Source organism: Rhamphochromis sp. 'chilingali' (assembly GCF_963969265.1).
Source record: "Rhamphochromis sp. 'chilingali' genome assembly, chromosome: 22".
In the NCBI taxonomy this organism is placed as follows: Eukaryota; Metazoa; Chordata; class Actinopteri; order Cichliformes; family Cichlidae; genus Rhamphochromis; species Rhamphochromis sp. 'chilingali'.
Window position 1 is genome coordinate 18,430,996 of NC_137950.1, and position 10,442 is coordinate 18,441,437.

Consider the following 10,442-nt stretch of genomic DNA (forward strand, 5'->3'; position numbering starts at 1 on the left):
ATGACCCTTAGCCCGAGTGCCAGCATTTTACCAGGGATAACCAGAGCTCTTTACGCTGTGGAAATTATACCACAAAGTGGAAGGTTTTAACTGATTTTTTCAATTAACTTTCATTGCAATGCATTAGGTGCTAACAAAATTACATGAATTTTCATTTTTAATTATTTTGGTTAGAGAGAATTAATCAAATAACACTGTAAATTAATGCTGTTAGGACATTAGGTGACCTTGTGGTTAGGATAGTAGGATATCAGCAGTTATAACAGTAACTGCATTTAATATTTTGTGTGTTCTGCACTCTGTTAGAAAGGCAAGAGAGGCAAAATGCCAACACGTGCTAGTTTGTCATGTGATCAATACCCTTCAGACACAGTGGAGTTCAATGTCATGAATACAAGTTTAGTTCTGGTGCATTATAGAAAGACTGACTCTTAAAATGTTTTTGTGAGTGTTGCTCTCACCCTGGGTGCACAAGCTTACCACAGACTGCCCTTATGTAGTTGGTAGGCTACATACAGCCCATACTAACCCACCTCTTTGAAGCACAGGCACACTCTGGGGTGAAACTACTCTGTGTCCTCTCCAAGGGGAAAGGTTTAAAAAACATTTAATTAGGCTTTTGGCATGGCTTCACTTTTCGCCTGGAGGTGCTGGAGGAGGTTTTACAGACTTCATCCCTATTAGAGCCTCACCGATTAAACATTCATGAGAGCAATCAGGAAACCCTATGTGTTCTCTCCTGCTGTACAACTTCATCTGTAGTTTGCAGTATAGTGTTGCATGTCAAGGTTTATGTCGCTGAATTATCCGCCTGGGTGGCGTGTGCTCTCTTTTTATGCAATGACTTTGTAATTATTTGCCTTTTGAAACAGTACATGAAGGTGTTTCCTCAGTCATGGTGCATCCATGCATGCGTATAGTAAAAGTCCTCCTGTTTTGGTGGTTCCCAGATCTGGTCTAGAGAGGTGTTGTACGGCTAAGATGGCGCAGGAAGGCAGAGGAAGTTTGGGGGAGTAGGTTGGGATGGTGTTGGAGGGAGAGATTGGGGGTGGGCGGGGTGGAGGGGGGGCAACAGATGGTACGCCACGCTGCGAGGGACGTCGGCTGCCACGGGTGGGGGTGGGGGGTGTGGAGTGGGGGCAGATAAATGGGAGTGGGAGGAGGTACTTTTTCCCCAAAGTGCCAGCAGGGATGACGAGGAGGGGGACTAGATGTATGTTAGCGTGCTTGTACGAGTGTGCCTGCGTCTCCATGTGTGTGCCCGCCTTGCATGTGTGAAGCAAGGGCCATATTCAGACTCCCGCTTCTCATCGAGCTGGGTGAGGAGCCGCTGCCCCAGTGCCTTGTGCCCACTCAGTGTCTGTCTGTGGACTTCCAGCGTTGGAGAAGAGTGATGACTCCCCACGTGCCAGTACACAGCTAGCTTGCTGGCATCAAGGCTGTATGAAGAAGATGCTGAAATTACTCGTAACCCAGTTGTTGTGATGAACTACAAATTGTGATCCTCACGTCAGACACCATAAATCAGCCTCGAGCAAAACGGCCATATGTGAGGGGAATTTAATAGCGCTCGTTTGATTTTTGTGCTTTTTCCTTTTTTTTGTTGGGCCAGCCTTTATTTCATTGAAAGCTGCTGAGCCAAGAGGAGAACAATTGAAACTTACCCTCAATATTCTGCATCCCTACCCATCATCTCTTTCTCCCATCCTCATCTCCCCTCTTCTACAACACCTAGGCATGCACAGAAGGCGCACATGCCCACACACATGTACACACCAACCCCCCAATTACAATGGTTGCCTGTGAGCACACCAGCTTCAGTGGTATATATGGCTCTGCCTATTGAACAGATGTTGTGGAATTTAAGATGCAAAACCACCCCTCCATCACCCCCCATGCAACTCACACATGCATGTATATATACACACACACAACCCTCACTTTCCCTCCCCCCAGCTGGCCCTGCCATGAACATGCCATGTGGCGCTCCATTCCCCCTGGCACTCTGACTCTGGCTGTGCCAACTCTGCCGCGTCTGGCCGCCGCCAACTGGAAAGACTAAGAAAACAGCAGACTCAAAGTGCACTCTTTCTTTGTGTGCTGTCTGGGAGAGTGTGTGTGTGCATTTGTTTCTACCTGCAGAAAACTTAAACTGTCAGTTTTTTGGAGCAATAATTTTTGTAAAACTGAAGAATTGATTTTTACTTTCAAGCGACGTAACAACAGCTCTGACGTCCTGTACAGTTTGATGGGAGATGGAACTGTGCGCGTGTGTGATCATTTGTGAGTTTGCGTGCCTTTTGCCTCCTTTTCTGTGCACAGGTGTACAGCATACGCAGTGTGCACAGCATGTCACGCTGTCAGTCCGTACGTGCTGATTGTGAATCCACTTGGGAATGGCGGTGGAATTCCTGTTACCATGGAGATGTCCAAGCTCGCCTATAATAAAATTTCAACTTGAGAGAGATTAATTTAGGGGAAAGTGTTGATTTATTCATCCTTGTGGCTACTGATGCACTTCCTCATTCGCTCTGATGTTCAGCTCTGATGGCTGCCCATTTTCTGACTGGTTTTGATTTTTCAACCGTACCACAGCTGAAACGTGGCTGCTGGGCCTGCTGATGGGCTTTTCCATCTTCATCATCAGATAAGACAAAGGCTAAGTCTAATGATATTTTCAGTGTTTCTTGTAATCATCACATTTTTTAAGCCAACAGATCAAAGAGTTGCCTTTTATAGCAGTTGAGCTCTCTTGTTGGAGAAACAAACACATTCATGTGTCACCTTTAAGCTGGATGATGTCTTATTTCATTACAAAGCACATGGTCACTGTATTTTATGTTAAGCCAGTATAAAATATGCCAGCCTGCTGCCATAATCCTTCATAATGTGCCATTTTTAAAAAATCCCCATATATACTGCAACATGTATGTGTATAAAAGATGGCAACAGTCGTTGAAGATTGTTGTGAAGCTGTGAGCATGGTGCAGCTAGACCAGGAGTGTCAACCTCACTTGAGTTACTGGGCCTTACTTGAGTCCAATCTGATCTCAAGTGAGCTGAAATAGTAAAAGAGTTGCATAATAATCATTCATTCTCTTTTAATGAACCACCACATTTCCAAATCAGATGATGAACAGCCTGATATATGTTTTAAAAAAGTCCAGCATAAGCATTATGTTCTATGTGATATGTGACTAGCGCGTCACAGTGGTTCATCAAAAACACAAAACCTTCACACGTCAAGTTTTTACTTATTTTACACTTTATGATTCAATTTATCAAAATCTTAAAAATACATTTTATATCCCTGACATTTCAATTCAATTTTTCAGTGCAATTTCATTTATTTATCAGATCACAACAACTGTCTCCTCAAGGTGCTTTATATTGAAAGATAAAGACCCTACAATAATACAGAGAAAAAGCCAACAATCACATGACTCCCCTGTCAGCAAGCAGTGGCAAGGAAAAACTCCCTTTAAACAGGAAGAAACATCTGGCAGGACCAGGTTCAACGAGGGGCAGCCATCTGCCATGACTGGTTGAGGGTGAGGGGAGGAAGACAGGACAATAGGCACACTGTGGAAGAGAGCCAGAGATTAATATTAACTATGATTAAATGCAGAGTGGTGAATAAACACATAGTGAGTGAAGAAGAATCGCTCCGCATCATGGAAAGCCCCCTGCAGCCTAGACTTACTGCAGCGTAACTACAGGAGGATTCAATAAAGACATCTTTAGCAATGTGGAAACAATAGGTTTGCCACCCACTGCACAGATCCTTAAAATACAACAAATGCCCCTAAAACAGCTACGCAGTGTCCATTAAAAAAAACAAACCTGTAGACAGAGTAAAACAACTGCACAGGTATGTTCAATTTCAAGAAACCTGTTTGTGAGAGTCCTTATCATTGTACTGTAATCAGTGTTTCTCTTGCTAACATGTCCTTTTTGGATGCTGGTGAAAAACATTATAAATGTATTTTTGTGGATGAGGGAGGTTTCAAATTGCTCAATAAAGGGAGGTCAGAGTTTCACTGGCCAGTGAGCAACCATCGCAGTACTGTGGGGTTAGTATCATCATGTATAACAGAAGATGGTGGGGTAGGATGGAATTTTTTTATTGGCATAGAGTGCAGGATTCCTTGACAGCTATTCAGAGCTATTGGCATGACCTGTCATTTTGGGGAACAATGTCAGGTTCTGTCATGCTTAGCTGAGGCAGGCCTGCTTTCAGATCAATCCACATATGGAGTAACTGGTGATTTCACTGCAATTTTCACACTGTGAAAAGCCTACCAGTGGGGTCAAATTGGACTTTTCAGCAGGCCAGTTCTGGCCCTGGGGACACATGTTTGAAACCCCTGATCTAGCCTATTTAGGTACAAAGCACAAACAAAGAACTTAAGCACAGACAACCTGTTAGTTATCAGATTGTTAGATTTAAAATGCTCCAAAATGCACCAAAACCACAAGGACATTCAATAAGTCAAATTAGGTGAGGTAACATATTGCAGACATCTACTATTACTACTTATTAATCACATAAGTGAGCTTCCTAATAATGCATGCCTGTAAGAGTTAATAACTTTTAAACAGGAGGATTAGAATGCAGTTGTCATGAAGTTGCAGGCTGCAAGCATACTTATTTCTGCTGTAACGTGGGAATCCATGAGGAATGGCTCATTTTTGGAGCCATTTATAAAATGTAAGCTTTTATTACTTCCATATTAGCTTCATTTTTTCATTCCTTGCAGTCGCAGCCTAAGAATGACACATAGACATGTCTCATTCGATGTGAAATCTCATTCTCAGCGCTTCTTTCACTGCAGTCATAAACCATTACAAAACACAGATAAGAAGAAAATAACATTTCAAAACCAAATATTTTGATAAGTAGAAAATAGGAAGCAAGCAGAAGACCCCTGTGAAAAAGTCAGATGTTTTGTTGACCCATGCTTCCGCCCCAAACTCCTCCGTAACTATTTATCACGTCACAACTCCATCTCCTCATTTTGTTTGTCTGAGCCTAAAGAAAAATTATTTGATGCACTTGCTCAATCGAGTGAGATTTCTGCTCTTCTCCTGCCATAAATCTGCAATAAATGCTCACTGGAGCATCAAATGTATACTAATTTGCACTCGAAACAGTCAACTAAAAACATACAATTTACATAATGTTTAAATTATATTCACTATCATTTATGGGAATTAACTGAGTTGGGACTGAGTGACACATGGTGTAAAAACAAAGTTGTGGTGGTGGGGGTACTGCCCTTCAAAGATTTTAATATTCATCATTTCACAAACAGCTGTTGCACACTGAAATCTTCTTTTTAACAAAGAGGCTTTATAAATGTGTGTTTTTTCCAGGTGCTCAACACAAGTCTTTCATCTGTAGTTTTGATAGGAAGCACTTATTACCTTTTGTTAGCATGAGACTAGATGTAGTGAAAAGACGCATTAATATACACACCAGAGATAAACCCATATTTTAATTGAAACTGATACGTCACTCGCAACTGAATTTAATGCAAGGTCTGTGCTGTTGTTTACATTTAGTATGCATCCATGTGTTCATATGCATGGACATGTGTTTAATACCAGCATGTCTCAATGCGACCCTCATGTCTTTCTTTTATTCAATGGATGCCCATCGAGCCCCTCACCCACACCCCTTCCCACATGCTGTGATGTGACGTGAGAGCTAATCTGTTCATTCCTCTCCTCATAATCTCTTTTAATCTGAAAAAGCATGGATGGCTATGGCATTACCTTGTCTCAAGGCTTCCACTGGGATGCGCACTCCATCTTGTTTTTAGCATGTGGGGAGAGAATGAAGGATGAGGCAATGGGGGCTATGGATCAGCAGAAAAAGAAAAGAGATATAGAACTAGAGGGAAGAGCAGAGAAAGGTGACATTGACCTGTGAGAGATGGTTGCAAATATTCAGAGAGGCCATGTCAGTGCCATAGTCTATGTACACATGTGGATAGAGGAAAGATGGCTGTAACAAGGTGTAACCTAATGGATTGGTTTACGTTGGAGCCAGATGGGCTCAGTTTTCAGCTGGTGCTGGTCTCATCTGTTTGAAACCATGAATTTCCATCTGAGGTTATACATTGATATGGAAATATTAAAATAGTAGTAAGACACAGATACTGCTCCAGGTCAATCAGCTCTCTGAAAGTATTTCTCTGCCTCCTCAGATGTCAGACACAAACTGATGCCGTATCTGGTACTCCAAAAGGCAGATTAGCATGTTAGCATTTTCTAATAAGTTGAAAAGTGTTCATTGTCAGCCTTTCAGGGGTAATAAAGAGGAATCTGCTGGTGTAGCTAGGTGAACTACAACAGGGAGCAACACAAAACAGCCACTATCATGAACACCACGTCAATTCTATTGTACAGGGTGGGCCATTTATATGGATACACCGTAATAACATGGGAATGGTTGGTGATATTAAAGTCCTGTTTGTGGCACATTAGTATATGTGAGGGGGCAAACTCCTCAAGATGGGTGGTGACCATGGTGGCCATTTAGAAGTCGGCCATCTTGGATACAACTTTTGTTTTTTCAATAGGAAGAGGGCCATGTGACACATCAAACTTATTGGTAATGTCACAAGAAAAACAATGGTGTGTTTGGTTTCAATGTAACTTTATTCTTTCATGAGTTATTTACAAGTTTCTCTTTGTTCACAGCCATTGACATGTCGAAGAGGTTAACACGTGAGGAGCGGATCGAAATTGTGTATCTGGTGAATGCAGTAACCAGGTCATTGCAGCAGATTTCAATGCAAGACACCCTACGAGACCACCCATCTCCCATGCTACAGTTAGCAAACTGCTTGCTAAGTTTCGTGAAACTGGTTCAGTGTTGGATTTGCCAAAATGTGGACGCAAGAAAACTGTCACTAATGAAGAAACATCAGTGGCTGTCCTAGCTTCATTCAGCAAGCGCCCACAGCGTAGCACTCGCCGCATGTCACTGGTGAGTGGCATTAGTCGAACATCCCTTCGGCGGATATTAGCTACTCACAAATGGCACCCTTACAAACTCCAGCTACTGCTGGAATCCATTGCAGTCATTTCCTAGAAAGTGCTAGCTGGTGCCGTCTTCCTAATGAAATCAAACACATTGTAAAAGCCGAAGAGCGTGATGAAGTCTGTCATTTTGCTCATTTGCAAGAAGTCAATATTATATGATCACCAGCACATTAATCAAAGCTCTAAATTTAGCTGTTGAAACCACAATGAAACCGACTGTTGAAATGACTAATTGGTTTGAAAATTTGACACTTTTTAAATCAGATTGAGATTTGATTTGAATCCAGCACCCAGCGACTGTTGGTTGCACTGCACTTTGGCACCGGCTTCAGCCTCAAACCGTGGTATTTGACTTGTGCAAAACAGCCTGAGAGATTTGAGATTATGTTAATAAAGGTCAACAATACACAGTAATTATCAGGACATGATTGCCAGTTGTTGCTTTACATAATGCTGAACAGCTCAAATTATAAAGCTTTGGCAAACTCATCATAATCAGCATGAAAGTGAAGAGCACTTACCTCAGAGTGCTCCATGTCTATGTGGAGGATCATAAAATCAAAACAAGGATAGAGCGAAATGCAACTGTTTCATGCAAAGCCAGAACATGCAACGCTTCACACTCTTGACATTTTACACATGGTAAGCTGCTACACCAAGTAAACACAATAAACATTGTGGATCTTACATAACTCTGGGTGCAACGTGAAACTAAATTACCAAAATACTTTAACACACAAAATAGTGAAACTGTAAATCAAAGCATCTGTATGTTGTGTCAGCTCAGTAAGTATTTCAGTCATGTATCAATGTGATATTACTATGTACATTTTTCTGAGGACCAAGAGCAGAAACCTTTATTGATCTTCAGTAAGTTCACAAAAAAACCCGCTTATGTTGATCCAAATACTAAACTCTTGTTTCTTTCCTTAACAATGTGAACAAATACACTCTTTGCCTCATTGGGCTCTTATGTGTCTTTATGTTTGACGAAAAAGAAGTACAGCATTTAAAATTAAAGGTGGAAACTGTCTTGAATTTTCCTCTTTATCACAACAAGTGGGATTATAAATCTCTTGTTAGGTGGAACATAGTAGATATTTAATTAAAAGCTATTGTTTTCTCAAAAGGGATTGAAAGCACATTGTTTGTTGGAAATAACTGGATGTGTTTTTATTGTCTTAATATCTGATTGTGTTGTGTAAATCTGTTGTTTTGAGTCTGAACATGTTTAACTTGTTAATAATGTCAGTATTTTCCAAAGCTAATCCACCAAAGCTAGATTTTGACATTTCTTTACTGTATATTTTTATTTTTGCCAAATACTACACTGAAACTGATTACTGATGCTAATGGTAAAAGCGCTGACAGCATGTAAAAAAATTAAAAATTCTGAAATATGCATTCCTTTAAATGTGATTCTAAGGACATAAGAATATGTAAAGACAGCTCATCGTACCTCTGATTTTGAAATCATTGTACACAGCATGATTTCCCTGTAAATCTAAGCCTCATATTTACAGTAAAATAAAATCAGGGGCAGGTCTACAACAAGACAGAGAACTCTTTCAAATTTAACATCTGGGCTGTTCTGATCAAAGGCTTTTTTTTTTCAAACCAGGGGAAAACAAGTGTTTTATGTGCACATCAAGCAATAAACTCAGGTACAAATGGACACTTAGAGGTCAGAGCCACACAAAGTCGAAACCTGTGGGTGGCTGCTAAGTCAAGGCCAGCGACTAAAGAGAGAGAAGAGGTTGTGTGTGTATACATGTCTGCACATATGTGTGTGTGTGTGCGTGTGTGTGTGTGTGTGTGTGTGTGTGTGTGTGTGTGTGTGTGTGTGTGTGTGTGTGTGTGTGTGTGTGTGTGTGTGTGTTGTGAGCATCTGCATGCATGAGAGACACTGTGGTAGTCTCAGTATGTGTGAGAGAGTGTTTAAATTCAGTGACAGCTGTTCATTAGTCCATTACAACCCCACACTGCTGATTCCTCGAAGCAGCACATACAAGCAGAAAGACACAACAAGAAGGACGGGCCACATTTCATATACATACGTCTTAATTGTTGTTGTGTGTGTGTGTTCTTATGTGTCTTTCCTCTGGCATTAAATTTCATACAGGTTTATTGTATTAAAAGAGGGAAATTTTATACATTGCTGTTTTTGACAAATCTAAATTTTAGCTAAATATTTAAGCTTCTTCTTTAATTTTCTTTTCCTTCTATCTTTTCTTTGTCTTCATTTTTATTTTGATTGACTTTTTCAGGCCAGCATAGTATTATCTCACTGATAACAATCTCCATTGGTGTTATTTTAATTTTGGTCTTTTTTTGTAACCTAATCGCCCTTCACTTAAAAAAAGAGTATTTAATAATAGTTGAAACTGCTTCTTTTGAAATAAAAGGTGTATTTCTTAATGCATCAGTGTTTCAAATGCATGCATACAACAAATGTATGTTTTATTTAAAAAATTGACCCCCTACCTAATTGCATCCTCGTGAGCGAGTACTGAGTGTCTGAGCTTCTCCTGTGGACATGCAAATAGTTTTCCTTCTGTTATGGTGTGTTTGCTGTGTTATGCTGCGTGTACATCTGGGGGATGTCTAATGTGTGAGTGGGAGAATGCAGAAACATATGGACAGCGGCCAGCACGGGTCTATTTCACTGAACTTTAAATGAAATCTGCACACCTGGCAGATTCTCGTCTTGCTGTATCTAAAATCAGGTCTTTGGTAGTTGCATTTACATATTTTAATATATAGGAATCCACTAAAGACACTGGATTTTTTTTGTCTGTGTTAATGACAGTTTGTGCAGCATTTTTCAGGTTTTATAAAATCAGCGATGCACTGATGTTACGGTTAAATATTAAAATATTATTTTGTGTAATATGGAAATATAAAACACACACATGTGCACAGAGACACCCAAGCACTGTCACTGTGACCTCACCATACACAGATGATTTAGCCACACTGACAGCTAACAGCTACAATACAACCACATTATCATTTGTAATTGAATTAAATGCTCAAAACATTTCAGAATAGAGGAAATTTACATCTTACATCGTTTTACATGTTGTGGATATTTAATATTAAATATAATTTGTGATTTCCATTTATCCAAATTCTGCTGTTTATTATAATATTGATCATAATAATACAATTAATCTTCCTGAATATCATGTTATTATGTGGGAGAGGCAGGAGCCACAAAGACAAGCTGCAGAGGTCGGTTAAGTTAGGACACTTGGATGCTATTTGTTGGATCCAGGCCCAGATTTCCTCAGCTGGGAAGAGATTTGACCTCTAATCTTAAGTCTATCACCTCTTTAGAACTGAACCTGCGTAAAGCATCATCCATATGGTTGATTGTCTCACTTTAA